The sequence below is a fragment of the Pleurodeles waltl genome, chromosome 6, assembly GCF_031143425.1.
Source record: "Pleurodeles waltl isolate 20211129_DDA chromosome 6, aPleWal1.hap1.20221129, whole genome shotgun sequence".
Taxonomy (NCBI): domain Eukaryota; kingdom Metazoa; phylum Chordata; class Amphibia; order Caudata; family Salamandridae; genus Pleurodeles; species Pleurodeles waltl.
Genome location: NC_090445.1, coordinates 213,984,366 through 214,011,912, shown reverse-complemented (window position 1 = coordinate 214,011,912; position 27,547 = coordinate 213,984,366). Strand labels below are relative to the sequence as shown.

The 27,547-nt window shown below is 43.7% G+C and overlaps 1 protein-coding gene across 1 annotated transcript in view; it reads left to right on the top strand.

Annotated features, from left to right (window-relative positions):
• The first annotated feature begins 503 nt into the window (after nucleotides 1-503).
• The window catches only part of SLC25A39 (solute carrier family 25 member 39), an 83,626-nt gene continuing 56,582 nt past the window's right edge, over nucleotides 504-27,547 (top strand). Inside the window, exon 1 of the mRNA XM_069237886.1 lies at nucleotides 504-854. The gene's annotated coding sequence lies outside the window, so the exon portion shown is untranslated. The remainder of the gene's footprint in view (nucleotides 855-27,547) is intronic.

Here is a 27,547-nt window from a genome sequence, read left to right as displayed (position 1 = left end):
CTTGGTCCGCATAACTGAGAAACATAATCCTCGCCTCAGTGTCCTTAATAGAATTGAAAACATTTTAACACGAATGCTAGAATTTTTTTTATTCTGTGTCAGCCAACAATAGGTCTTTTATATGTTTGGTAACAGCCCTGCTATGTTTTCTAGATCCATGTGTGATTTGCTTCTCCAGTCCAGGTTTCCCTATGAATTCTGGGGTTTGTAGTCTTGTTTAGTCCACTATAACGCATCACTCCAAGTCCCAGAATTCAATACAAAAAAGCCTGGACTGGAACAGAATGTAACGCATGGACCTGGGAAGCTTGGCAGCTATGTTGTAATGCTCGACCTAAAAACGAGCCAAATGCAACAAAACGCAAAGTGCTTTTAAGCTACGAAGCTTGGAATGACTAAAGGTACCACGAAACTTCAGGGCTAAGCTTACAAGCTTTCTTGTGTTTCAGACGGATTCGTCCAATAAACGTTCAGTTTAGCTCTCCAGCCCTTGAAGGGACGTTGTCCTTTTTTTGTCGACGTGAACGTGATGACGAATTGGCGGTTCTCCTCCTGCACAAACAAACTGTTTCCCAAGTCAAGGTGGTCGCTAAGTTTCTCAAACAGGGGGCGGTGGGTTGTAACTTCTGTCGAAAAGTATAGTGTTTTTTAAAAGAGTACATACAAACATACGAATGGGCACTATTAGCGTTTGTTATTTTTTAAGAAAAAAAAAATGCGGTGGCCATCTTCGATTGGGTTTACTGGGACGACACGAGGCGGTGCTAGTCCTTCGTCCTTGGTGGTGACACATCCCTCACTACTGCCCCTGGCGGCGGTGATTTGTTTCTCTGTGCTGCAGGAACGCTCTCAGGGTAAGATCATGGTCGGCCCTTCTTCCTCGTGGGTTCATGCGTGGTGGTGGGTTTAAGTGTGTGTTTTAATCGGGTGGGGGGAGGGAGGTGTTAATAGGGAGGAGGAAGTAATCGCAGGTTGCATTACCTTCTGAATGTGAGGGTGGTCGTGTGGTCAAAGTAGGTTAAGTGTTTCTAGGAGACTTCAGCCGGTTAAATCAAAAAGGTCAGGCAGGGAGTAGGGGAATCAAGCAACAGGCTGCATGCTGGTTGTACGGTGCAGATCTCTTACACAGAAACCTAGAGCCCGTCATTTGTATTTTGTCTTTGTTCCTAATAAAATCGAGAATACTCGTGGTCTTTTTAAACTCTTATAGTTTGGTATTGTCCGAAAAGGTCAGGACATCTGGAGAAACTTGGATATTACAGTCATGATATAACCAGAAGTACGTGCCAGTTCTCCATATTTTTTTTATCAAAATGTTTTTTGTGTGTTTAACACCTTTTCGCTTCAGTATGTAAATACGAAGTTAAACTCCCCCATTTTATATTTCCAAATCTAGATGGATGGAAAGGAGTTGAGATGAAGAATTGGGAGGTGTAGGAAAATGGGACTAGTTTAAATTAATTAAGTGGAGGGAGTGGAAGGGCAATATATGGAGTAAAAAAGTGACTGCTTAAACGAAGACCACAAAGTACCACCATGTCAGAAATCTTTATATCTGGGTCAAATCTTACAAAGTAATCGACTCCGTACCCGTGGCTAGATGTTTGGGGAAGGAGAGTAACACCAGAGAGACAGAAATTAAGTTAAGATATCATGTCTGATGGAGATCATAGGCTACTGAAAAATCCCCTTTTTTGTTTGCTCTTGCCTGGAACGTTGAATAGTACACAACTTTTCGGTGGAGTCCCATCGGAAATGCAGACTACACATTTTTACTGATCTACCTGAATTTCCCACGCATGGTATGGCATTTGAATAAGGTAATTTGTAATATAAACAGGAAACAGCTGGTCTCTGTTTAGCAGAACCTTACATTCTTAGGTAAAATGAATGTGCGATTTCACGACTCAATTGAAATACTTGCTAGAGATGTTGAAAACTATAGAGTAGTGTTTCATAAAGGTTCACAATGAGAAAAATATACATTGATATATCAATTTGAGAATGAATTTTCCTTGTGCTCTCGAAACACTCCTCATTCTTCCCTTAGTGAAAACGCCTTTTTCTGAAATAAGGACCCTGGAATTTACTGCCCACTCAGCTAACCTGCTGCTTGCCAAACCCAGTGAAACAGCACTGGCCTTCCAACTTAATCCCCACGTGGAACATTGTCATCTCTTCATACCTTATTGATCAGGTTTTAGGCCTAAACCTGGAATTGCCTTCCTTGAGGTTTGGAGTAAAGCTGTTGAGGAACCCGATTTGGGATAATCTACCCTAAAACATCTGCTTGCTGTATTCTCTACATGGTGGAATGTAATGTACTAGAGAGGTTAGTCACTGTCGGAGGCACAGATTTCCGCCATTACATGGTTTCAGACCTTCTTGAAAGGGAGCCCCGAGTACATTCGTTATGGTTCCTTCAGGTCTGTCTGCCCTTTAACTTGCACAGAGGTCACCACTGTTGCCTCTCCGCTTTACTATTTTTCTTTACCCTCTTTTTATGGCCGTCCCCAAACACCGGGTGCAATTTCATATGCCAAGGAAACCCAGGGTAGATCACCTTCCAGGCAAGGCACATCAGCTTGTAGCCGTAGGCCAATGTCATCAAGAGGTTATAAAATAAATAGTAAATTACCACCTTCTATCAAACCAGAGTAAGACTGAACTCCTAATATGGGTCAATAGCAACATCTTTGAAGCGTTACCTTTTTTAGTCCTTGATTCACGCACCCTAGGTGTCCTCCATGGTTCAGTTCTGAAATTGATTTCTCGGATCAAGCAGCTGTCAAACCAGTCTTCTTCAGGTATCCTTGTTAAAACCTAATTTTTACCTTGAGCCCCAAAATACCATTGTTGTGTAGTTGGAGCACTGGTGAGCTCACACCTTCATTACCCATTCATCGGGAGCGAGGCTTCATCAAAAACGTTTCCAGAAATTCAGTTAGAAAGCAGCCATCTAGTGATTAGTCTGCTAAAAGGGGCCATGTGAGGAAGAGATCTGTACATTGGTTGGTAGTAATGACTAGAGTTAATTTTGGTGCTCTATTTCTCATTTATAAAGGTGTATTCTGAATGATCTTCCAACTGTCCTCACCCAAATGACAGTCCATTATCGACCTATTAGGTCTTTTATGCTCCTTCAGAGTAAACTTACTGTGTATTCATGAAAGATGGTGGCAAACTATTCTACGTATGGGGATCTCAATTGAATTGCTTTTTTAGTGCATCTGGGTGCAAAAGTAGCAGCAAAAATTTATGAAAGCAATAAAAGATGTCCTGTTTTGTTAATCCAATGTGTATATGTAATAGATAGGCAGGCTAGTGATCAGTGGCAACAAGACAGTTTGGTCCTTGGTATGCGCTAAATAAATCTTCTCACTCTCTAGCTGAATCCTTTGTGGCACAGTTATCAATACTATTGTTAGTACAGAGAAATTCTCATGTCTCTGCTTCCTGATCACACCTTTAAATCGAGGGTCGCAGTTGCTGTATCACTCTTGGGTCTTTCCTTACGTTGGCAACTGGTCACTGTTCTCGTGCCGGAATTACACCCCTTAGTCATTGTAGGGCCTTCAAGGTTGTCCACTTGGTGCCTTTTTATTCTGTCTCACTGCACCACTTCCCCTGTGAGCCACACACACATTAGGTTTTTTCATGCCACATATTTGAAAGTGACCAAGCACTTTTGTCTTTCTTGAATCTCATCCCCCAAAGAGAGAGTAACAAACTGTCTTGATGCTTTACAACACTGCATTTTTTTTAAACTAGTTAATGTAGGCCCATTCTAAAGTGCGAAGTCACCAGTTTCTCTCTTCTATAGTTGCCACTGCCATCCACACCATTTTATTCACAGCCATGTCTCTTCAATTGTCTTCCATGCACATCTACAAAGTTTGTCATACTCTTCCTTCACAACCTGTCCTTCCTGGTTACTCCTTTTCAATATATACACGATCCATCTGACCTTCTTTTTCTCTTTGCACACTCAGCTTCTGTGACAGTCCCCTCCTGTGGGCCTCCTTTTTCCGTATACTATTGCCCATCAGATTGCAGAGGTTAATGAGAATGCCCTACACAACATCAACCTCCAAAACTCTTTGCGTTGGCCTTCCATTAAGAACCTTGAATAAGCTCTACCAAACCAAACCATTTGGTGGGCCTCATTTTCAGTCTGAATTATTTTGACCACATCACCCCAGTGGTGAAACTGCTCTTTTGACTTCTGGTGAAGAAGAAAGTTGAATTCAGCACACTTAAACACATAAAGCTCCACATGTCTGCACCCAAGGAAAAATCTTGCTACCATACCTTCCAGTGAGACACCTATGGCCAGCCTTTCACAATTAGCTATTACATTCTCTGGGGTGATGCAGACATTTTTGGGGATTGTTACACTCCAGGGCTCATCCCCGTCAACTCCACCCCTTTCCCTCTTCTTTATCAAACCGACTTTGAAGAGTTTCATAATAGCCTGCAAACGTAGCACTTGGTCAAAAATTCGAACCTTTAAGAGATCACTTCTTGGGCCGTCATAAATAATTTCCAAATTGTGCAATAATGCCTGTTGCCACACATAACAAAATTTGTTTTTTGTGACTTCATTGCACCAGATACATACCATGTGTAATAAAAACCACAACCCCAGTAACTGTTTGGCATATTAAACCTGCTGGAATTTTGAATATGAGATAAATGGCTAGTAATTAGGGATATTGATATCTGGTGCTTACAGCATCAAAATTAGAGTTTTGGCAGAACTCATAGAGTTTCACTTTGCGGAGTTACATGAAAACTCCGTGAGATGCGGCGGAGTTCTGCAAAAGGGCGGAAAAAATCACTCTGTGCTGAGTTTTTAAATTTTTTATTTTTTAAGCACCAGGAGCTCGTTCTGCGCTGAAAAATCAACATTAACAGCACTATGCTGTGAGCCAAATGGTGCTGCTTCTCAAGTTGAGTTTACTGCAGCTCAGGTAGATTTTCTATTCAAGCTGCAGCTTTCTGACTAATAACATACAGGACTATCTGTGTTGTGGAAATTTCATGGGGTGCCCTCCCAGTGACTGAAAATTGCTCTAGGGGGTGCCAAATCTCACTCGCCACCTTACCATTGGCGAGTTGCGTGTGAGAAGAAACCACCACAAGCATAATGCGGCGTGGCCAAAAATCTGCCAACTCCACTGGCAGAGTGAAATTTATCACCCACCCCTAATTAAAATCTTTGTTAGGCTTTATTTCATGGGCAGAACTCTCGATAGTTAATCATCATGGCAGGTAAATGCCAAACTCCTTGGTGGATTTCATAGTTGCAAAAATTCAGCTACCTTACCTTATTGGCCCTGTGCCAACCCCTTCATTGTAAGTTTGCTGAAGCCAATGTCTGACCATTTCACAGCTATACAAAAAACAATGGATAAAACAAATCGATCGCCTGTATAGCATTCAATATTCCATTCTAAAATGTCTAGAAAGACCTACTGGTTTGTAAGTTGCATTTATTTTTAATTTGATGTTGAAGAATTTTCTTGCACCGAGCTACCGATGTCCTGCTGCATTAGCCAACAACCTCATAAATTTTGTATTTGTTGTATGTTGTTTACAAATAAACAAAATCGAATTTACTAGGACGTCGGAGTGCTGCATGGCATTTTCTAATTTTCATGGGACATTTAGTCTCTTATCACGGTCCAGCCTTTATTTTTGCATTTGTTTATATTTATTTACGCAAGTCTTTGTAGACCGTGCCCCCAACGCACTTTTTTTTGCCCCACCTTATTTTTTTTAAATTTAAATCAGGGCTCATTCAACTGGTTGGAACACATCCTATCGCTTGCAAGGCACACTAACAAAACAAAAAAAGTCTCGCATCCAACACTTTGTTGTAAAATAGTGCTACATACAGAACTTCTGCTGTTTCTAAACATATAAGAGATGCGTTTACCCGTGTTGTGATAGTCAGATTACAGTTCGTGGGAGGATGAAGGTTGAGTTTGTCTTGCTGTATGTTTTGAACTTTGACCCCCCCCAGAACACTGCATTTTGTCACCTGCGAGAATATCATGCTGATATCGACATATAATTATTTTGTAATCCCTCTGGCATATCACTTGTCCATCTGTTGTGTTTTTGTGTCTGCCATTACAACCATTTTTTAGGTCGAGCGTGCAAGCGCTTTGACCTGTCGTAAGTATTGTGGGCTTTTAACCACACCCATCACTTGCACTCGTTTGTGGGCCTGCCTTTCAAAAATCACTTGATGTCATCCGTAAATGCTTTACGTTTGTCCCGCCTTGAGGCTGTTTTTGTCACGTCTTGCAGACTGCCATTACATGGATTATTGCACGATTGCTGATATATTTCAGTGTGGGTGAACTATTTTTTTCTTTTGTCTCTCCACCGTGCTGCATGGCGGCCATGGCTCTCACAGTACGAACAGGCACAACAGCGTGAACTCGATCAGCAGTATTGGAGTGCTGGTCGGATTGTTCAGTTAACTAATTAGAGCCATTTCTTGTGGCTCTCCCCTTAAAACACTTGAAATTGGTAAATGCTGTAAGTAAAAGAGAAACCCTCAAAGTGAAAGCGGCTCTCCTGGCACTGCGGGAGAGCTGATACTACAATATTCATTGCACTAAGGAAACTCGCCCCTTAATGATTTGCATGGCATTACTTCTACAAAACAGTTTGGCACACTCTTTCTGTCTAGGTCATCTCTGGGTCCCCACACTAGGTTAGTGGTGACCCCAAAATAATAACCCCTCCCACCAGTTCGTGTCTTTTAAGCTTTCTCATGGCTAGAACTTTTGTTTTACAGCTGGGAGAAGTTTTGTTTTAAAGGCCTCATTTGTAATATCATTAAAGTAGGCCTGCTAGCCTCAAAATGCCACCTAGGGGCTAAGTATATGGTTACACTGCATTACTTTCTCCTGTTTTTTCATGAGGTTGTGCCCTCTAGGGTCTAACAATATGGTTACAGGACCATGTTCCTTACAAATTATATTTTTGTTATGGTGCCCGAGGGGTGTGGGATTTAATAAAATATCTACTTGTCCATGGGACAGGTTGCTTCTTAAATCTACTTGTAAAAAAACGACTTGTCCCTTTGGTGCCATGTAGTAGGATGACAAATTATGGCAGCAATCTCATTATGTAAGAGCTCTGATAATAGCCTCTCTGATTGTGCCAGGTTCACTACTATAGTAGGGATTGAATATTTACAATTTAAATAATCCCTACTATAGCAATTTCCTTATTTTGCCACCTTACCGCAGATCTACATACTGGGACTGGAGGAAGCAGTAAGCAATAGTTCCAACGCTGGAATGCCCTTGAGTCTGCAAACCTACTATCTTGCATGTTTTAAGGATTTTCACCAGCTTTTCTCTTTCTTTTCCCATAATGACAAAGGTTGGGAATTACTCCTGACAATGGCTGAAGTAGAAGTTATTCCATGGTTGGTAAAAAAAAAAAAAAAAGTGGTTGGAGGGAAAGTGAACTTGTAAACGCTCAATAGATTTTCACATGAGCAGATCTACAAATGCGTATTTGCTCGTGCTAAACTACAGTTCACAGGTATTTTCTATGAGTACAATTTCCTGGTCTACTTCTGTAAGTTCTTGTGAATTAATGGAAGCGACAAATTCAGAGACATTTACCATGGGTGCACTTTTGTGACAGCCTTTAAGAATTTGGTCCCTAATCAGGCCTGGCATTAACAAAGACATTTGGTTGTTATTACATTTCTATTTCTCTCTCTGTCGGCTGGCTTTACTGTGAGTGCTAACATTCTGCTCTTCCACAAGGAGCATATTGGCACACAAAGTAGTTTTGTTCATTGCCAGGAACTACTGTGGCAATCTGTGGCATAACAAAACTGAAGGGAGCCCTCCTGCAAAGAACATGGATTCCTTCCCCTCCTGACTCAGGGCAGGTGCTGTGCTGAGGGGGACCTGTTGGGCGAACATGGGCTACGGGGCCTTTGTTACGCCACTGTGTGCTTTTTGAGACTAAAAATGTTTTTTCTTTTTTGCCAGTCTTTGTTACAGTGGTGAGGTCCTTGCAGCTCCCACAACAATAAAGTGTTACTAAAGCCGTGTCAAAACAAGACATGCATTGACTAAACTAAAAGACTCAAAAATGTCGTATCGGTTGGCTTTGCCAGTGCTTGTTTATGTTCATGCTGCCCATAATCTTGTTGAAAATGGGTGATCTCATTTTTCTATTAGGAATATTTTTTGGAAATATTAGCATGCATCAACACATTTACTAATGACGCTTCGAAGAAAAAGCACCTAAAATTTCATAGTAGCAAAATGTTTTTTTTTGGTACTTGTATTTTCTTCTGAATATTTTATTTTGAAAGCAAATGATCATCACTCTTGCTTACAATCTTCTGCAAACAATTGTATCCAATCAAAGAGCATTCTGGGAGCAATATACTTGGCCTCATATTGTTAAACTTCAAACGTGTGTACACTTTTTTTTTCCTTCTCTGTAAACTGGCAGCTTAAGGGTTTTAGCTGTAGGGGGTTAGGCCTACTAGTCCCAAGGACAAAATAAACATGAAAACTTGTTGCCCTTGACCCCAAACAATATGTCCCGGGCACTGGGCAATAGGACTTCCACATCCCTGGTGCCCTCTAGGGGCTGCTTTGAACATTACAGTCTAATGCCAAAAGTTTATTTCTGATAAAGGATTGTATATGTTTTACTAATCTTTCCCTATTACAGTTATGACAGTGGTTCAGGCCTTATTTCACTATACCTGTTTGAACAGTCCTGATATGTTTGGGTGACCCTTGTAGTTTATTTTTCCTCTGTGGCTGGTCTTGTGTCTGTTTTGGGGGAATTGTGTTAGCCAACCAGCAACTCTGATGGTGGTGAAAGTGGTTTTATATTGGAATTAGCATGGCAGATTCAAATTAGGATGCTAAATGGCAACATTTTCTTTTTTGTTGCAGATAGAGGAAGAAAGTAAATGGAAGTGCTTTAGTTATATGCAGGGGCACTGGAATTATATGGCAATTATGAGGCAGGGTTGACCAATTTATGTGGCAAGAGAAGTCCAGTTATACATTTACAATGCCAATAGGTCTAACTCAAGCGAATGTGGGACCTATTGCATTGCAAATGCTTGTTATAATATGCAGTCTGAAAACATGTTAGCAGGGCTCAAAGTGGGATGCAAAAAGTGGGGTGGGGCCTGAAAGGGGCAGGGCCTAAACATATACACTAAAATTCGCTTTACATTTGCATAGAATCCAAGCTGCAGATGACATTCGTAACCATTACTCTGTGCTTTACAGAGAGGTCAAGGATTTGATGAACTTATATTTAAAACATCTTTTTGCCACTGACGAACTGTGAAATGGTACCCCCTGTAAATACCAAGATGCAACTCAAATTAAGCACTAGGCACAAAATTAACCCAACATCCTGGCAAAAGTAAACATTCATAGGGAATGCAAGATTAAGTAAAGTATTTGAAATATAAACAGGAAAAATATGGATTACCTAAACAGTTTTAGCACTCAATTAATTAATATCTTTATTTTGGGCTATATGACCATAAAAGCACAAATAGTTGAGCACAATAAATGTAATAACAAGCAGCCATATACACAGCGATAATTAGTTAAAACCACCATTTGCAAAAAGGACGCTTGATTCAAGGAAGTGTGTAAAAAGGTAGAAATGACATACAATTTATTAAAACAACATTGAATTGTGATGTTTGACAGCTGATCAAAAAGAAAAGGGCCCATTCTAGACCATATTTCTCCTACCTAGGTAGAAACTGAAATTAAATTAAGACAGCTCTGCAATTTTTTCTGTGCCTTTTGGATCATTGGCATAAGCAGGTTCTTAGTCGAATCTTTATATAATCTACAGAAAATGCAGCAGGCTTTGATCAGATGTTTCATCAAAGGGACAGCGGCTGATGTTGACATCATACTGACCAAGTGTCAAACACAGTTTCCATCTGACTGAGCTCAGACGGATTCTAGTGAGGAGTGGCCTCTTCCAGGAGTAGTTAATCCACTCCAAATACAGTTCAATCCCAGGGCACATTTGAATCATCGTATAACTTCTGATGGTATCCAAAATGGACATTGCAGCTCTTCATCCCTGACCTGCTTTGTCAGAAATGTGTCCTTTACCCACAGCTTGACCTCCTTAATGGAAATTGGGTCTTCCTAGGTTTTCCTGTATATTAGCCCATGGCACGTGCCAAGCAATCTTCAGTTACATCTCTAAGGGAGGCCCGAGCATTATACCAGATGGAACACTAGAGTAAAAGAGGATTCCATTTTATACGATCTTACACATAATATAAACCGAGATCCTCGTACACCATAAAGTTATGGCTGCTCGGGGCAACCCCCAATAATCTGTGAAGTTCCCTATTTCTTCCGCCTGTAAGTTATCCTTTTTACTGCAGCACCATATACTAAAACAGGGATACACCTGCGCTTATAAATCTCCACAAGCGGGCGAATGGGCTTATTCCCTATGTAAGCTGAGGCTTTAAAAGTAGAGCTAATGAATGGCACATTAAAAACTGGTACTCCTAGTAACCACATATATACACCATCTGAAGTTTTGCACTTTGTCGATACGCTCAGCCTTAATGCTGAGTGTTCGAGTCTTCACGATCTTGGGACTGCAAACGATAAAAGGTTTGGACCTTTTAGTTTCCTGGTTACGATCTCCATGAAAGCCACAAAGTTATCAATTATGGCCTTAAGTCCATTGGGGGTTGTGCTTAGCAAAACAGCATTGCTGGCATGGAGAAGAACTGGCACGGTCAATGGTTGATTATTGGGACTTCAGTTCCTCTACCTTGCAAGACAGACTCTAACTTGTTAATAAATAGCAAGAAGAGAATCGGCGCCAGCACACATCTCACTGGAAGCTAAAGGGGTCTGAGCATTCGCCATTGTTCCTATATCTTACTGTGGCAGAGAGAATAAAATCCAATGGTCTTAGGAACTGTACTAGATGCTTATCCACCCCCATAGAAGTCATAAGATCCCAAAGTTTGGACTGTTAATGCTGTCAAATGTGCTAGACAGATCCATAAGTACGAGGAGGATGGTACTCCACTTAAGCAATTTATACTTGCTAATAAGGTGCAAGTTGAGACATTGTTCAATGGTGCCCAACCCAGGCTGGAAACCATACTGAACCCCCGAAAGGACATTATTATCATTAATCCAGATTCAAACCTGTCCAAAGTTATGGGTCCTACAGTCCTAACAGAGGAACCTAGGAGAGAAATAGGATGGTAACAGGCTGGGTTCTGCCTGTTCCCTTTTTCAAAAACTGGGCAATAGTTGCAGACCTCCAGGACTCTGGGAACCCAACCACATAAGACTGGTGGGAGAGGCAATTTTCTCCTTGTACAGGTCCATTAGGACGCCACTGGGGCCAGGGGCTTCGTTGGCTGTGCTTTGCAGGTTAGACTATATAACTTCTGCCCGGGGGAAGGAGATTTTGATGGGGAAATTTGGTTGGGCAGAGTCGGCCCCACTATGCTCGCACCCCTTCAGGTCGGTAATATGTGGAAAGAGATTCACCCATTCCTCTGGAGCAGTATTGCAGTTAAGTGCCTGCTTAGGTGAGTCAGCCAAGGTAATTTTGTCAGAGCAAGATGTAGTTTCCTACTAGGTCGACCTATAAGCTTTGTTAAACTAAGGGGAAGCCTTTTTCATAAGAATTGTTTTCATGGCAGATCCCAGGGACACACAGGATTCAACTACTAATTGTCTATCAGCTTCTAAGGAGAGACAATTTAAAATGATGATCTGATTGCACAAGTTTTTGCCAAGCTTATGGTTGGCAATGTCAGTGTCCTTAACCACTATCAATGATATACCCAAGATAACCTCCTTTTGCCTTTTACAGGATGACTAATAGAGAGTTGTGGGGGGGGGGGGTGGGGTGGTCACTTACTACTGTTGAGATGACCCCACCATTAACAATTCTAGTGGACAGGTTTTGTTTAATGAAAACATAGTCCATAATTGAACACTGACCTTTACCAATGAATGTGGCTGCCTTTGCAATATCGTGGTCTAGGGCAGTGGTCTTCAAACTTTTTAATGTTGCACCCCCAAGTGAAAACAAATAGCATTGGGCCCCCTCCCAATTTTTTATAATTATTGTATTCAATTGGCAATTTTTAAATATGTCTAGACTTATTTAAACATTGCAGTTAAGTCCTGATACTGTTTTAAAAATGCATTCAAATACATGATGCCAAACATACTATTCTGATCAGGCAGGCCTTACTAACGAGTAAAAGTATCCACGGTGTGAATATTAAAGGTATGGGCGGGGTTTTGGAGAGTATTTGGAGCCCCTCCCCTTTAGATACATATTACCAGCTTGGCTATGAATGACAAAACATGTTATTTATGGCCCCTTACAGAGTTGTTGCTAATGATTACTTGAGGCCCCCCAGCTTGAAGGCCCCTGAACTAGGGACTCAAAGACATTGCACAAGTTATGATTCACAAGCACAGGAAGGAGCTTAGTACCCCCTGACACTGTGATATTTCAAGGGGTTGGACCTCCGAGAGGCACAAGGTATCCCCCAACTTCACTTTAAAATCTCCTGATACCAGCAAATTAAGATTTTCACCTTTATGCAGAGAGCTGGTATACAAGGAATCAATAAAGGAAAAATAGCAATTAAATTATTATTGTTCCTAACAGGCAATACATTGTTATAAACATTCACAACAAAGAGATCAATATTCTTTGACCATTTTAATTTAAAAAAAAGCCTGAAAAAGTCTACTTTTCTGTGTTTATACTTGGTGTAGAGCATTCAAGGGTGACCCTAAACCAGTCTAGGAGGCCTGCACTAACCCACCCTAAAGGTGATGGCAAGGCATGCTAGACAAAGCCTACAAAAAGTCACATGGCCGTGGCCCATGTCTCCTGCAACAAGACACTATCAAACTGCTGGAACAGATCCAACCAAACCTGAGACCCCATCTTGACATTAACCCCTGCAATATTCCAGCTAAGAACATTGAAGTTGTGGATGCTGGCGTCAACTTTATCGAGGGGTTTAATACCACTGGGGCAACCCAGCATGGGCTGAGGAACAATTGTGTAAATTGATGAGCCAGTCTGAAATCTCTCTAGGCCCTAAGGAGTGTTCATAGGAAGGGGGACATCAAGCTTAATTTTTACTACCCACAGGTTCTTGAAGTCAGTCTACCACAGGCAAATTGGAGAGTGGCTCAAAATGATTATGAAATGGGGAACCCAGGGTATTGTGGCACATTTGTTATGCCATACTGGGGGCCAGATTGGTTTAAAAAAAAAAAAAAACGGAGACGAGAGCTTAATCATATTCGACTTGATCATACCTTTTTTAGCCGGGCAGATCAAACCATCAACAATCTTGGGCTGTTTAAATTTGACAACAGTGCAGTCCCTGTCAAAGCATTTAAGTTGGTGAGCCTACCCACCCAACTCTATGCACCATTAAGATGCCACCAGAAAAGCAAACAGGAAAATTACTGTTAAAGCTTAGTCATTGAGTAATTGTGTTTCTTAATTTGGTGCTAGACTCAGCAGATCCAGGTATCAGCGTAGGGACATTAGCCAAGATAATCACTTAAGGGCATGATGCAGGTGCAATACGGGCTCCCCCTCCAGAGTTTGTTGCACCCTTGGTTCCTGTATCTGGGAGTTGCCTAGTGAAGCAGTGTACCTATCCCTTCGAGATCTGCCCTCTGAGGCCACGGGTCAAAAAGAGGTTCTTTCAGCAGAAACACTACAACCTGCTATGGCGTCAACAGGGCACCCAGAGTCAAAAGTGGGGTTAATCTGACTTCCCATTTTGTCCTGCCCAGGTGCAGCAAAATTGCTAGGCCTTACTCCATCACCTGCCAGAATTTTGTTAAATCTGGCTTCAGTGGATGCCAATCTTGAGATGATGGAGTCAAGCTTAACACTTAATACGGCATCGAGCTCAGCCCTTACTAGATACACCAAGTCATCCATTGATTTCAGGCCTTTCTGTGGGGCACTCATTGTTCAGAACTCAATTAGTGTTTTTGGATGAGAAGTTAAGAAAATGGACATAAGCCACAAAAAGGACTCATTTCAATGTCTATTTTAAATTATTACCAGGGCTGACTCCCGGAGGGACCCAGCTTACTTGAAGCCCTACTTGTTGGGGATGAGAGAAACTTTGAGATGTGCTGGTTGAGGACATAAGTTTGCTTTTGGGAGAAAAACAAGTTGCACTTTTTGACTTGCTCTACTAGTGGAGCAATTACACAATACATGTCTAATTGAATCAAACTGCAAAAATGCTTGTACCAAGCTGGATTCTGGTTGTAGTACCCCCTACTTTTTTGCCTGGTGTTAGTATGTTTTGGACTGTAGTGCACTGGAATCCTGCTAACCAGGACCCCAGTGCTCTCTTCCCTAAATGTAGTTACTACTAACCTTGTTACACCCACAGTTGGCATACTGGTGCACCCTTGTAAGTCCCTAGTATAAGGTACTTAGGTACCCAGGGCATTGGTACACCAGGGATACCCCATAGGCTGTAGCATATATTATGCCATCCATGGGAGCTCATGCAAACAGGGACTGCAGGCCTGCCATTGCAGCCTGCGTGAAAGGGTGCATGCACCCTTTCACTGCCAAACCAAACCACTGCACTTAAGCATTATAAGTCACCCCTCTGGTAGGCCCTTCGGCCCAAGGGCACGGTGCATGTCTCTAAGTGTGAGGGTTCCCCTGCATGAGCAGGGTACCCCTATATATCCCAGGCCAATTCCTGGACTCTGTAATTGCGGGGAAGACATCTTAAAGTATATAGTGGACACTGATCAACACAAGTGGTCCAACTACATAAGGGCGACTCCGAACCGAGGCATGTTTGGTATCAAACATGTTGGAATCATGCAACTACACCAATTCCAGTATTAGTTGCATGATACCATGTACACTGGGGGTTCCCTAGGGGATCTCCCAGTTCTGCCTGTGCAGCCTTACGGGGTCTAACTGCCAGCCTGCACTGCTGCTGATCCCAGACACTGTTCTGCCCTCCTGCTGGTGAGCCAGGCTCAGGTCGGGGAGCAGAACAAAGGATTTCCTGAAAGGGAGAGGTGTGACCACCTCTCCCTGTGTATTTGGTTTCTAAGGGATGGGGTGGAGTGGAGTGGCCTCTGAGCGCCACCAGACCGCTTTGAAGGGCAGATTTGATGCCCTTCCTGCATAATCTGTTTTGCACCAGTTCAGGAACCACCGGTTCCTGCTCTGGTGTGAAACTGCACAAAGGACAGGAAAGTGACCACCCTCCTGCCAAGCTCCTCCCCTAGGGAGGTGCACAGTGCTCTGCCAGGTGACCACTTGATTCTGCCATCTTGGAAATATGATGTGCAGAGGCTCCTGGGAGCATCTGATTGGTTAGGCCAGGTAGATGACGTTACTGACCCCTTGTGATGCCCCACTCTAATATGCTCCAATCCAAAACAATCTGCTCCCATCCAAAACAATCTGCTCAGATCCAAAACATTCTGGCCCACTCCTTTCTGCCACAGTCTTATCCAAAACAATCTGCCACGCTCTTATCCAAAACAATCTCCCCCTATCTAATCCAAATCAGCCTGGCCCTCTCTAATCCAAATCAGTTTGCCCCTCTCTAATCCAAAAGAATCTTCCTCACTCAATATGCTCCACTCCAACCAAAAACAATCTGCTCCAACCTACTTCAGTCTGCCCTACTCCAACCTGCCTCACTCCAACCCAAAACACTCTGCCCCCACTCCAGTCTGACCCACTCCAATCCAAAACAATCTGCTCCAATCTGAAACAACCCATTCCAGTCCAACCTGTCCCACTCTAATCAAAAGCAATCTCCCCACTCCAGCTCCAGTCTGCCCCACACCTATCCAAATCACTCACCTCAATCCACCACACTCAAGTACTCAAAACACATCCCACTCCAGTCTTCCCCACTCCAATCCACAACAATCTCCCCCACTCCACTCTGCCCCACTCCAGTCTGCCCCTCTCCAGTCTAGAACGGTCTGCCCCTCTCCAATTTGCCCCACTACAAAACAGTCAGCCCAACACCAGTCCAAAACATTCCGCCCCAAACCAAAAAATCTGCTGCACTCAAATCCCAAAAAATCTACCCTACTCCACCTGTCCCACTAATCCAAAACAATCTGCCCCATTCCAATCCAAACCACTCACCTCAATCCACTAAACCCCAGTCCCCCAAACACATCTGACTCCAGTCCAAAACAATCTGCCCACTCCAATCTAAAACAGTCTGCCCCACGCCAGTCTTTCCCACTCGAATCTAATACAATTTGCCTCACTCCAATTTGTCCCACTCCAGTCTAAAACAGTCTGCCCCACTCCAGTCTAAAACAATCTGCCCCTACTCTAATCCAATCCACCTCGCCCCAGTCCAATCCACACCACTCTACCACATTCTATCCAACTCCGATCCAAAACAATCGGCTCCACTCCAAACAAATCTGCCCCACTCTAGTCCAAAACAATCTGCTCCACTACAACCTACCAAACTCTAATCCAAAACACTCTGCCTCACTCGAATCCAAAACAATCTGCCCCACACCAATCCATCCAACTCCAATCTGCCATACTCCAGTCCAATCCATCTCACTCCAATCAATCCACCTGAATACATCCCAATTCACCTCACTCAAATACACCCCACACCAATCCAGTCTACTCCGCTCCATTCCAGTCCTCCTCACACCAGTTCAATCACCCCACTCCAATCCACCCCACTCCTGTCCACCCCATTCAAATCAAAGCCACCGCAACCCAGTCCACCCACTCCTGTCCACCCGCCCCACTCCAATCCAGCTTAATCCACCACAATCCAATCTAGCCCACAAGCTACTTCAAATCCACCCTCTCCAGTCCAATCCACCCCACACCACTTCAGTTCATCCGTCACCAATTCAGTTCACCCCATTCCAATCCAATTCACCCCACTCCAATACATCCTACTCCAAAAACCCACCCACTCCAAAATGTCCACTCCTCTCCACTCCAGTCCAGTCCACATAAATCCAATCCATCCCAATCCAGTCCACTCAACTCCATTCAACCCCAGTCTAATCTAATCCACCTAACTCCAATCCATTCCATCCTACCCCGCCCTATTACAGTTCACCCCACCCAACCCCACTCCTATCCAATCAACCCCTCCCCAATCCAGTCCTCCCCTCCCAATCCATTACACCCCACCCCAATCCAGCCTGCTCCACTCAAATCCACCCCACCCCACCCCAGTCCACCCACTCCAGTCCCCCACACCATCCTTGCCTCCCCATTTCAATCCAATGCACACCATTCAGTCTACCCTGCTCCATTCCAGTGCGGTCTACTCCAGTCTAGTGCAATCCACCCCACTCTAGTTCAGTCCACCCCAATCAATTCAATCCAGTTCTCTCCAGCGCAATCCATCCCACTCCAATCCACGCCACTGTAGTCCATTGCACCCCACTCCAGTTCTGTCCCCCCAATCCAATAAATCCAATCCAGCCTACTTCAATTCATTCCACCCCACCCTAGTCCTATCACTCCAATTTAGTCCACCTACCCTGGTCTCCTCTAACCTACCCCACCAAATTCCACTCCAGTCCACCTCACCCCATTTCAGTCTACCCCATTCCACTCAATCCACCACACTCTACTCCAGTCCAGGCCACTACCTCAATCCACTCCCACCCTATTGCACCCCATACCACTTTACACCACTCCGTTCCACGACACTGCACTCTATAACACTGCCACTGAACCTCTGAACTATGTTCCCCTCTACAGCATTCTACTTCCACTCTACCACACTTTACTCCAACAAATCCAGTCCAGAACACTACTTCAAGACACTCCATGCCGCTATTTTTTTTTAGCCATGCTGAACAGCAGCCACGCTGATGTACAGAATGGCAAAAACCGAGTTGAGACCCACTGGCTTTGTCAATTCTTTTTTTTAGGTCGATGGTTAAGTCCCACAGTTTGCAAAAGCGGTGTTAAGTTGGATAAAATTCGTAAAGTTTTTCTGTCCGTTGATAGATCATTTTTAATAGCAGCAAAAATCCTCTGCCTCTGTTTTTGTGCTAATTTAGGGATAGGATGCATTTCTAGTGTTGCTGTAAACTGCACATTAATGCCCGGTGCCCACGTTGCGGATTTTTCTTATTGATCAGAGTCGAAGGGTCCAGGGCACACACTCTTTGGTTGGCCCCAGACCTGCATCATTCTGCTGGGCCTCGGCACACACCGAGCCCTCCCCATCTGTCATTCCCCGAGCAGTCAAGGTCTCTCCGGCAAATCAATATCCTTCAGCCTATCCGAGGGAAGATTAATATCGACCAGTGTAAATAATGTCCACGTGCAGGGCACTGGTTTCAGCATAAATATTATGTTGTAAAGAGGTATCAGGGGACATTTCTAGCCGGGCTGATAGCTATGTTGCCTGCCAGATCAGGCGCTTATGTTGGCTAAATGACTGAAGCATTCGTTACTGTGCTGACTGTATACGCCAGCTCTGTGTACTCATTTGCCTCATCTAAATGCAGTGTTAAACAACTATTTAGTCAAGTTTATGGCGACAGAGGTTTGTTCAACACAGGATCGGGCTGGCCGAATCCATGCCAGAGTTCAGGAAATCTCATGAGATCAGTTTGCTTTCAGTGACTGAGTATGAAAATGTGGCATGCATCTGCCCTCCAGGAGGTACTAGGACACCTCGTGAGGATTATAGTTTATCGGTTTTTAAGCTTCACGTGGCATAGGGGGAAACCGCTAGCTTTTGCTCCAAAACTAAAAGTCCTGGTTGCAAAAATTGGCAGAACTAAAATAAGAAGGGCTTTATATTGCATTTTGACCGGCGGGCTTTACTGTCTTTCCTTCCTGTGTTCGCTTCTCAAAAATGTGATACACGTTGTTATGTTTATTTGTTGGTACAGAGAAGAAAAAGCAAAGTACTGAATCTGACCATCTCACTACATGTCAACACGGAGCTGTTTCTAGTCCTGGGCTTTTACGTGACAACCTAATACATTGTAGTCTTGTTTTGCTTCCATTAAAATAATCAGAGTAACACGCTGCGGCAAAGTCTTGTGGGTGAAAAGCCCTAGACTTGAAAGATTGTCCCATATGACATGGAGTGAGGTGCCCCACCCACATGCCAGCCATGCTGGCAGAGATTATCCCATGGCCTGCCTACCATTACTGTTCCCACAGCTTCCCACTGCTGCAACAAACCTCAATTCACACTGTTCCATCTTCCCCCTCCTGATGGTTCTTTTGTGCCCCTGTGAGGCCACTCTCATCAACATGGATAAAACATTGGAATTGCCACTCCACGGAGTGCCCTAGCCTTCCTTTTTATCGCTTACGCATTCATTATTTCATTATGTCTTAAAGTATTGCTGCTTACGCTTTTTTCACGTAGTTCCTGGTTCCTGATAACATTGTAACATGGTAAATTTGTTTTTAATTTTCCCTTACTGTATATCATGCAAGGTTTAAATTTGCTGTCCTAATTCAAATTAAATTAGAAGCTTGTGATTGTAAATTGTCCTCTTTAGGTTGCAGTCTACCAGAGAGTGCAGCTGTCTGGTTTGCTAAAGACATCTCAATGACTTTCAGAAAGCTGACCACGGAATGCATTCTTCTAGCTAATTACCATTGGCTTTGTAGTTTGTAACTCAGACTTTCTGGCTTTCTATTTGCTGGCTTTATTTGATTTAGGCTCTAAAGAATCAGTTTGCCTCTGCTATCTTTAAACAGCCTTTTAAATCTTGTTCTTGTCACATTTATTGTGCATTTAGAGTCAGCGGTCCAATGTCAAGCTGTGTCTTTGAGAGAGCTTGGTGTTTATTTTTCTTTCTTTGACTTCAAAGTGAGAGAATTTATGTGACAACCATGCTGAGTATCCATGTAAGATGAGAAGGATGTTCATTTTATTTTAGCACTCTACAAAAAAATAACTGTGCTGCTGTTTCATAATATATCAGAATTATTTCAAATGAAGCACATTTTCTTTGTAATTCTAAAGTGTGGTGGAAACAAATATTTGTCTACAATCAAAAAAACACGTCAATACCCTAGGTGATGACATTTGCACACATTAGCTCTTATGTGCAGCAAAACCATATTTCCGTGCAAATGTAATAGTAATTTCAATTGAAATGTGCTTCTGTAATGGCTGTGCACTACCACACCATGTATACTCCACCCTACGCCACTTAACTCAATCTCAGTCAACGATACCCCACTCAAATCTACCCCACTCTGCTCCTATCTACCCCAGTCTACTCCACTCTGCTACAATCCACCCGATTCCAATGTACCTCTGTCCAACCTACTCTAATCTACCCAAATCCACTCCAGTCTACTCCACTCAACCCCACTCCACTTTCCACTACAATCTATCCAACTCCTCTCCACTCTATTCTACCCCACTCCAATTTAGCCCACACCGCTCTCACACTCCACTGCACCCAAATCTACCGCACTTCTATCTACCCCACTCAGGTCTAACCCATTCCACTCCAATCTACCTCTCCCCAATCTACTCCACTCTCACCCTTCCAACCTACCCCACTCCAATCATCCCTCTCCAGTCTACCCCACTCCAAAATACCCTACTCTAATCCCCCAGTCTACTTCACTGTACCACACCCCAATCTACCCTACTACAATCAACTACAGTATACCCCACGTCTCTCCCTTCATACCAGTCTATCCAGCTCCGCTTCACCCCACTTCACCCACTCCAATCCACCCAACTATTCGACTCCACTGTTATTCAGTCTACCACACTCCATTCCACTCTACTCACTCTACCCCCTATTTGACTCTAATCTACCACATACCACTCCAATCTATCCCACTCCAGTCTAACCCACTCCACCTCAGTCAACCCTTCTGCAATCTACCCTGCTCCACTCCACCCCAAACTACCCATCCAATCCACCCTGCTCCAATCTATCCCACTCCACTCTACTCCAATCCACCCCACACAGTCCCACTCCTCCCTGTCTCACGTCAGTCTGCGCCACTCCACTCCAATCTACCTAATATATTTCTGCCACTCTACCCCACTCCACCCCAGTATACGCCACTCCACTACAATCTCATCTACCCAACTCCACCTGAGTCTACCTAAATTCAATCAACTCCACCCCAATCTACCCATCCCCTCTGGTGTACAACATACCTAAAACACAATAGCATAGACCATTTTATCAGTTTAGTTTGTAATGTGGTCTAAATTAACGATCTTGTTTGAATGCATTAAAAGTCTGATGGCAAAGGGCATTGAAATAAAACTTCTCTGGGGGCCCCAATTAAAACACTCTCATCTCTGCCTTTACTGGTTTGTCTAGCCTCAGCTATATCAATCTAAAATACTATTCTCTTACTGAGAATTGATTATCTTTTATAAACCGGGCTCTAGGCCAACTCGTACATGTAAGCAAACACTTGATGCAATATTTGCCTCTCTTCTCAAAGACTGACAAGTATACTGTCACACATACCAACCATCCTATGATTTGGGGTAACATCTCCATCCCCGAGGAGGTGGCTGCGTGCCTGTCTGCTTACCAAGTTGGCTGCCTAAACTGGGAGCTTCAGTCCCTGGCCATGTGAAAACCTGCATCCATCTGCAATCCTGCATAACAAAAAATGGCAAGATGCAACGGGCAGCTGTCTGTCGGCGACAGTGCTGCTTGGCTTTTTCTGGTCTAGGGATCTCCGCGCCCTGCTGTGAGCATCACTGCTGACTGACACTGCGGCCTGCGAGGTGTGAGGCACGCCAGGCCAAGAGACTGCTCCGGGCGAGGCTGTGGGTTAGGCGGTCAGCAGTGGGGGGAACTGAGTGCTGGTGGGACCAGCGGACGACTGCTATACTGCTGGTATCCTTCTGTGCCCAGTGAGAGCGCTCCAGACCTGGAGACGCTTCAGGTGAGCTGGATCCCTGCAGGCGGTGTGAGGTGGGCAGGCACTCTGAGAGTCATTTAAGGGTAAGGGTTATTGTAGTATTTAAGGGTGGACGGAGGTAGAGGTGCTATGGATGAATTTAAAGTAAAAGAATGGATAAAGGGATGAAAAGATACTTTAGGATTTTAAGGGTGGGTAGAGGTAAAGGGACGTAAGGTTATTTTAAGCATTTAGGGGTAGGTAGAGGTAAAGGAAGGTAAGGGAGATTTTTGGGTTTAGTTTGGGTTCAACATAAAGATGCAATGTAGGGTAAAAGAATGGGTAGAAGTAAAGGGATTGTTAGGGTTTAGGGGTCGGTAAAGGGAGACAAGTGGGTTTAAAGAAAGGAGGTTCGTTGGGGAGGTCAACCCTCCAAAACAATACCCCCCCACCCCCCCCCCACCCCCGTAAAAGGTGCGCGCTAGCAGGGTCCTAAAAGAGAGAAGAGAAAATCATATAACAAGTGTTGTAACGGCCATGGAGTAATGGCATGTGGAGTAAAGCCCAGCATTGTAAAGACTGATATACCCTTGTGGCTCACTGTCTGAGCGTCATGATGAAAACATTATAGGGGGTGGGGACTTAAACTTAGTTTTAGATCCCTCATGGACAGACAGCCGGATGCCCTGATGCTGTTGAACAATCCGTCACACTGGTGGCATGGCAGATGTAGGGAGTGAATTAAAGTTCTGTTCCTCAGCCACAACACTCATTACCCATTCCGTATAGACCTGTGGCTCATTCGAGCGAGGTACTAACCTGGGTGGACAAGATTGTATATTTCCCTGATACCTTGTTGGACTGTACCCTGGACTTTCTTAGTGTTAAACTGCTTGGCTTATTGGCGCAGAAGAGAGTGGTGCTTCCCCTCGAAAGCGCTTTAGGAGCCATTCTTAGCAACAGTTCTGCAGTAACGGATATTATTTTTTTTATCTAAGTATGGGGTCTGTTCCTGCCTGCTTGACCATTTGTAAAACCTTTAAAGTTTACAATAGAGGCATTTCGGTGAGCAAGCTGCAGGCGTATTAAAGGCCAGCCAAACTCGGTTAGCTAACCTTGAAAGTTCCTGTGGGAAGCAGAGGCGAAACATGAGGCTGGACATGATTCTAAGGCTCTTCCGGAGTTTACTGACCTTCACTTTTAATTTAAAGAGGTGGCAGAGCAAGAGATTGCATATGCCAGCAAAAATGCAAGGGCATGGGCGAAAGGCCTAGCAGGACCCTCTCCTGGTTAGTTAGCCGTCCACATTTACGGGTCAAAGCTGCAGAGAGAGTATCTGGTAATGAAAAAGGTTTTCGTAGCTTTGCTGAGTACTACAGAGATTGATATAAATCTAAACTGTCCAATGAAGAGGAGCAAACTGAGGAATATTTGACAGATATTGAGATAGCATGGATCGAAGGGGTGTGCAAGAGTACATGCTAGAACTTATATCAGTGAATAATATTAAATAAATGTGTAACAGATAACATTGCTCGGAATAAGGCCTCGGGCATGGGTGGGATGACTGTTGAGTTCTTTAAAAAAACTTTAAAGACCCTTCGGCATCACCATTGCTAGAGTTCTGCCACGAGTCCCTGGAACAGGGCCCTCAGCACCTAACTACATGGGTAGCTCTCATCAAAACCATCTTAGGCAACGATGCTATAGAGTCATATCTTATTGGCCGCTCTCACTGTTGAAAAATGACAAAAAAATTATTGCTCAAGATCACAAGTATGCTGAACCCGTAAATTTGGGAGATTGATCTAGCTTGATTTTGTGGGTTTCATCCCTCGTAGGACAACCCAGAATAACCTGCGTCCACTATTTGTGCTACTGCTCAGGATCCATCTTGACATCCAGGCTGTGGCAATATATTTGGACGCTGAAAAGACATTCAGCTCCCTCAAAATGGCATTTTTTATGCGTGATAATCCGCAGGATGGTATTGGACAGAACTTAGAAAAGCTTGTTGATCTACTATATACTGTACCTCTAGTGCCAGGACTTGTTATTAACAGGTATGTCCTCATTTGAGGACTTTAGAGCGTTCCTCCTGTCACCGCCAACTATTTCCTTTCACTGTGGAATCTCTAGCCTCTTTATTACGAGAGAAACCTATGGAAAGCCGAAAACCTCCCACACATTATACAAGATGCAGTTCAATTTTGGGAATATTCTGGTATGTTGATGAATTGGAACTAGTCAGATTTTTTTTTTTTTTTTTGTTTGCAGGTTTATATAGCGCCAAATCGATCCAAAGGTATTTGAGTCATTTACATGCATGAGCACCAGTTACATTGCACAAGGACACGTACATTTTGCCACACAGTTAACCTGGGCTATACACTGGCTACAGGCCGGATAAAACAGCACCACACTTTCCCATTGAGTGGGACGTTGCCAGTTACCAGTGCTGGTTGGGACGTTGTGTACTGTGCTGGAGTCTAGGATATCTAGACTGGGCCACCTCCGAGGAACAGTCAGCTACACGCCCCGAGCATGCTGGACTGCAGCTAACAGTAGGGAGGGAGAAGGTGTACTCCCCAGAAACGCCCATTGCTGACAATCCTGCACTGCCCCAACAACTGACGCGTCAGGCGAGTTATAAAACCACAACTGCGTAAATGAAGGCAACTGTTGCCTAACGGCAGGCTTCTATTCCTAGAACAATTTTGTGATGTGGGCCCGGTCAACACCCTTCTCATATTTGCATATTTCTTCCTTTGGCAGCCTGCCATGGCCTACTGGGAGTCCTTCCACCTTGAGCCGGAGGACTTCTAGCAGATAACTAAATATATTGCATCATGACTACTAGAGGGTGGATTGCCAGGCTCTACAAGTACGTGGGGCAGGTGTCACCCACTGGTTGTATCGCCAAAGCATACCAGGAGGGCGATCTGCATGAGGCGATTTCCCCCACTATTTGTACATTTTGCTGTAAGCAAATTAAGTTGGAGTCTTTCAATAATAGGCACAAACTTATACATTTGAATTTCTTAAGTAGACTTTACTACTCCCTGGCCATGCTGCATAGGACTAGTCCCATTTGACCATCTAATTGCCCCAGATGCTCCACTGATCCTGCTGACGCCTTGCACATGGTATGGTTTTGACACATGGCTGTTAATTGCTTCTGGGTGGAAGTTACATGCACACTTGACGACAACCTTCTTTCCGATGGCGCGCAGACTGCTTGTCATGGTGCTAGTTGGTATGTGAATGTGTCTAGTAATGTTAGTAGACAGGTAGCTCTCTTGTTTGTCCTGGCGAAATGCAGAATTTCCTGGCCTTGGACAAGGCCCCAAAAACAGGCCTGCTTAAGGATGCAGCGCTGTGTAACAATCTTGCGCTATCCTGTTGTGTGGGCGCAGTCTATAAATAATCAAAAACCTGAGGCATGCATGTAGTACCTACTGGTGGTAATATGTAACATGCCTGCATGTGCATGGGGGAGGGGATAGACTTATGATGCATTAGCTCAATCATCTTGTGTCTTGGATGTCTTACGAGGACTCAAGCTGGTGATTCTCTATAAAATGTCATTGACAATACCCATGATGTTTTGCCCCACCACTGGCTAACTGAGTGTGAAAGTATTTACTTATGTGTGTTGTATTCGGTGCTAATAATATGTACCCAGGGACAGACATAGCTAATCCTTGGCAGGATAGCTTCAAAACTATGGCTTTGATTAGCGTTTTGTGCTCCCATGCTATATGCCAGTGCTCTGCCATGATGTTGTTAAACTCTTAATAAACAGATAATAAAATAAAATCTCGATTTCATCAACACAGAAATTTAGCAATGCCACAGACCATGTAATGAGTGAGGACGTGGGAGAAACTTGGAAACTTGGCCTACCCTTCTTGTGCTCCCCACTGTCTGCTTACTTACCAGCCCAGTAGTAACATTTAGCAGGTCTGAAGATATATATGAGCTAACGAATTGAATAATTGGGGTTTGAGTGTATTTTCCAGATGTAAAATAGTCTGCCGGGCCTTGCAGTGGAAGCACTCCATAGAAGATTTAAGAATACAGCAAACCGCCAATGATATGTTGAAAGGGTAATTGTCCTCGTAGGCCATTGTATGTAATTTTTTAAAGAATTAGTTGTAAAATGTTCACAGCCATACCTAAAGAAAAAAAAAAAGAGATCCTGAAAGGTATGCACACGTTTATTGTAAGTGTCCACAATACCTTCTTGTTTGCAGTATATCTTTGAACCTCTCTCGCTTCAGCCAGCACCTCACATCTTCAACAACTTACATCCAACATCATTTTAACAATGCATGCTAAAGGGAGGCCAGGAAGCCAGTGGGAATCGGAGTCAATCAAAGCCTCATCGAGGGGTATGAAGCGCTATATAAATTTTGCAGCACAATGATAGTCAGTGTAAGAGGCTCACTCTTCCAGGTGTAGGCAGTGGGGAAGCTGGTACTCAGTGGGCAGAGCGAGAAGGACACTGCGTGATGAAAATCAGCTTTGATGCAATGAACTGGCACCTTCAGCTTGAACCAGGTTCACATACTTCCACCTCCCTAGTACATGGAGGACATCTGGCTCACGTCAGTAGTGCAAAAATAAACCCTTTCATGAGGAATCACCGATGGTGGCCGATGTGGGTCAACGATAAGTGCTGAAGCGAAAACTGTGGCAGCACACTGTCACATATAAGTCAAAAGAAGAGCTAAATAATGGATAATAGGCAGCACGCTGCCATGAAAAAGACAAGTGACTCATTAACTGGCTGAAAAGGTTGCTAGAAAGTTAGGTGAGCGGTTGCGAGTAACTGTTTGTTGAAGGCGTCAAGTGACTGCTTCAGAAGCTGGACTCCTCCATGAATCAACAAACCCAGTAAATCACCACAGCAGCAGCAAGAGTGGATAGGAGTCACACGATTGATGCAAAGATTCACCTGCATGCGCGACTATCCTGTCTGTCCTCCATATCCGCTGAGATGATTCTAAAAGGAACAGTTCCTTGGGAGCCTGCAATGCTGCTAGTCTGGTAATAGCCACCACTGCAGCACCAGCACTTTGGTCACAGCCATTTCTCTTTCCCTTCTAATATTTCTGTTTCTACTGAGATTAAATCTGCTGGTAATTTCCAAAATGTCTGACATCTGCAGAAAATTAGCAAAATGTCAAAATCTATGGGGAAGTAATAAGTATAGGATTTCTGCAGAATATTTTGTGGCACGTTAGGACTGTTCATAGAAAAGAGTCTTCTCTCAACCGCCCTGAAATGTCAGAAACTCACTCCTAACTCTGAAGTGATATTTCAGGCTCCATTCTCATTTAATGCTTGCCCTCTGCTCAGATGGTCGAATAGGGATGGCAGAAGGTGGAAGTCTAGCATGTACACACTCGCTAGAATTGAACTGAGGCTGGCAACTTAAGAAATGTCAAAGGACAAAAGTTTGAGCAGCAACCTCCAAGTTAAAAGTTCCTTTGTAAGCACAAGCCAAGCTCCTTCCTTCTACTCTGCCTTGGCCCCACTGGAAAAGGGTCAGAATTTCTTCTCCATCGTGGCATAAAGACTTGGG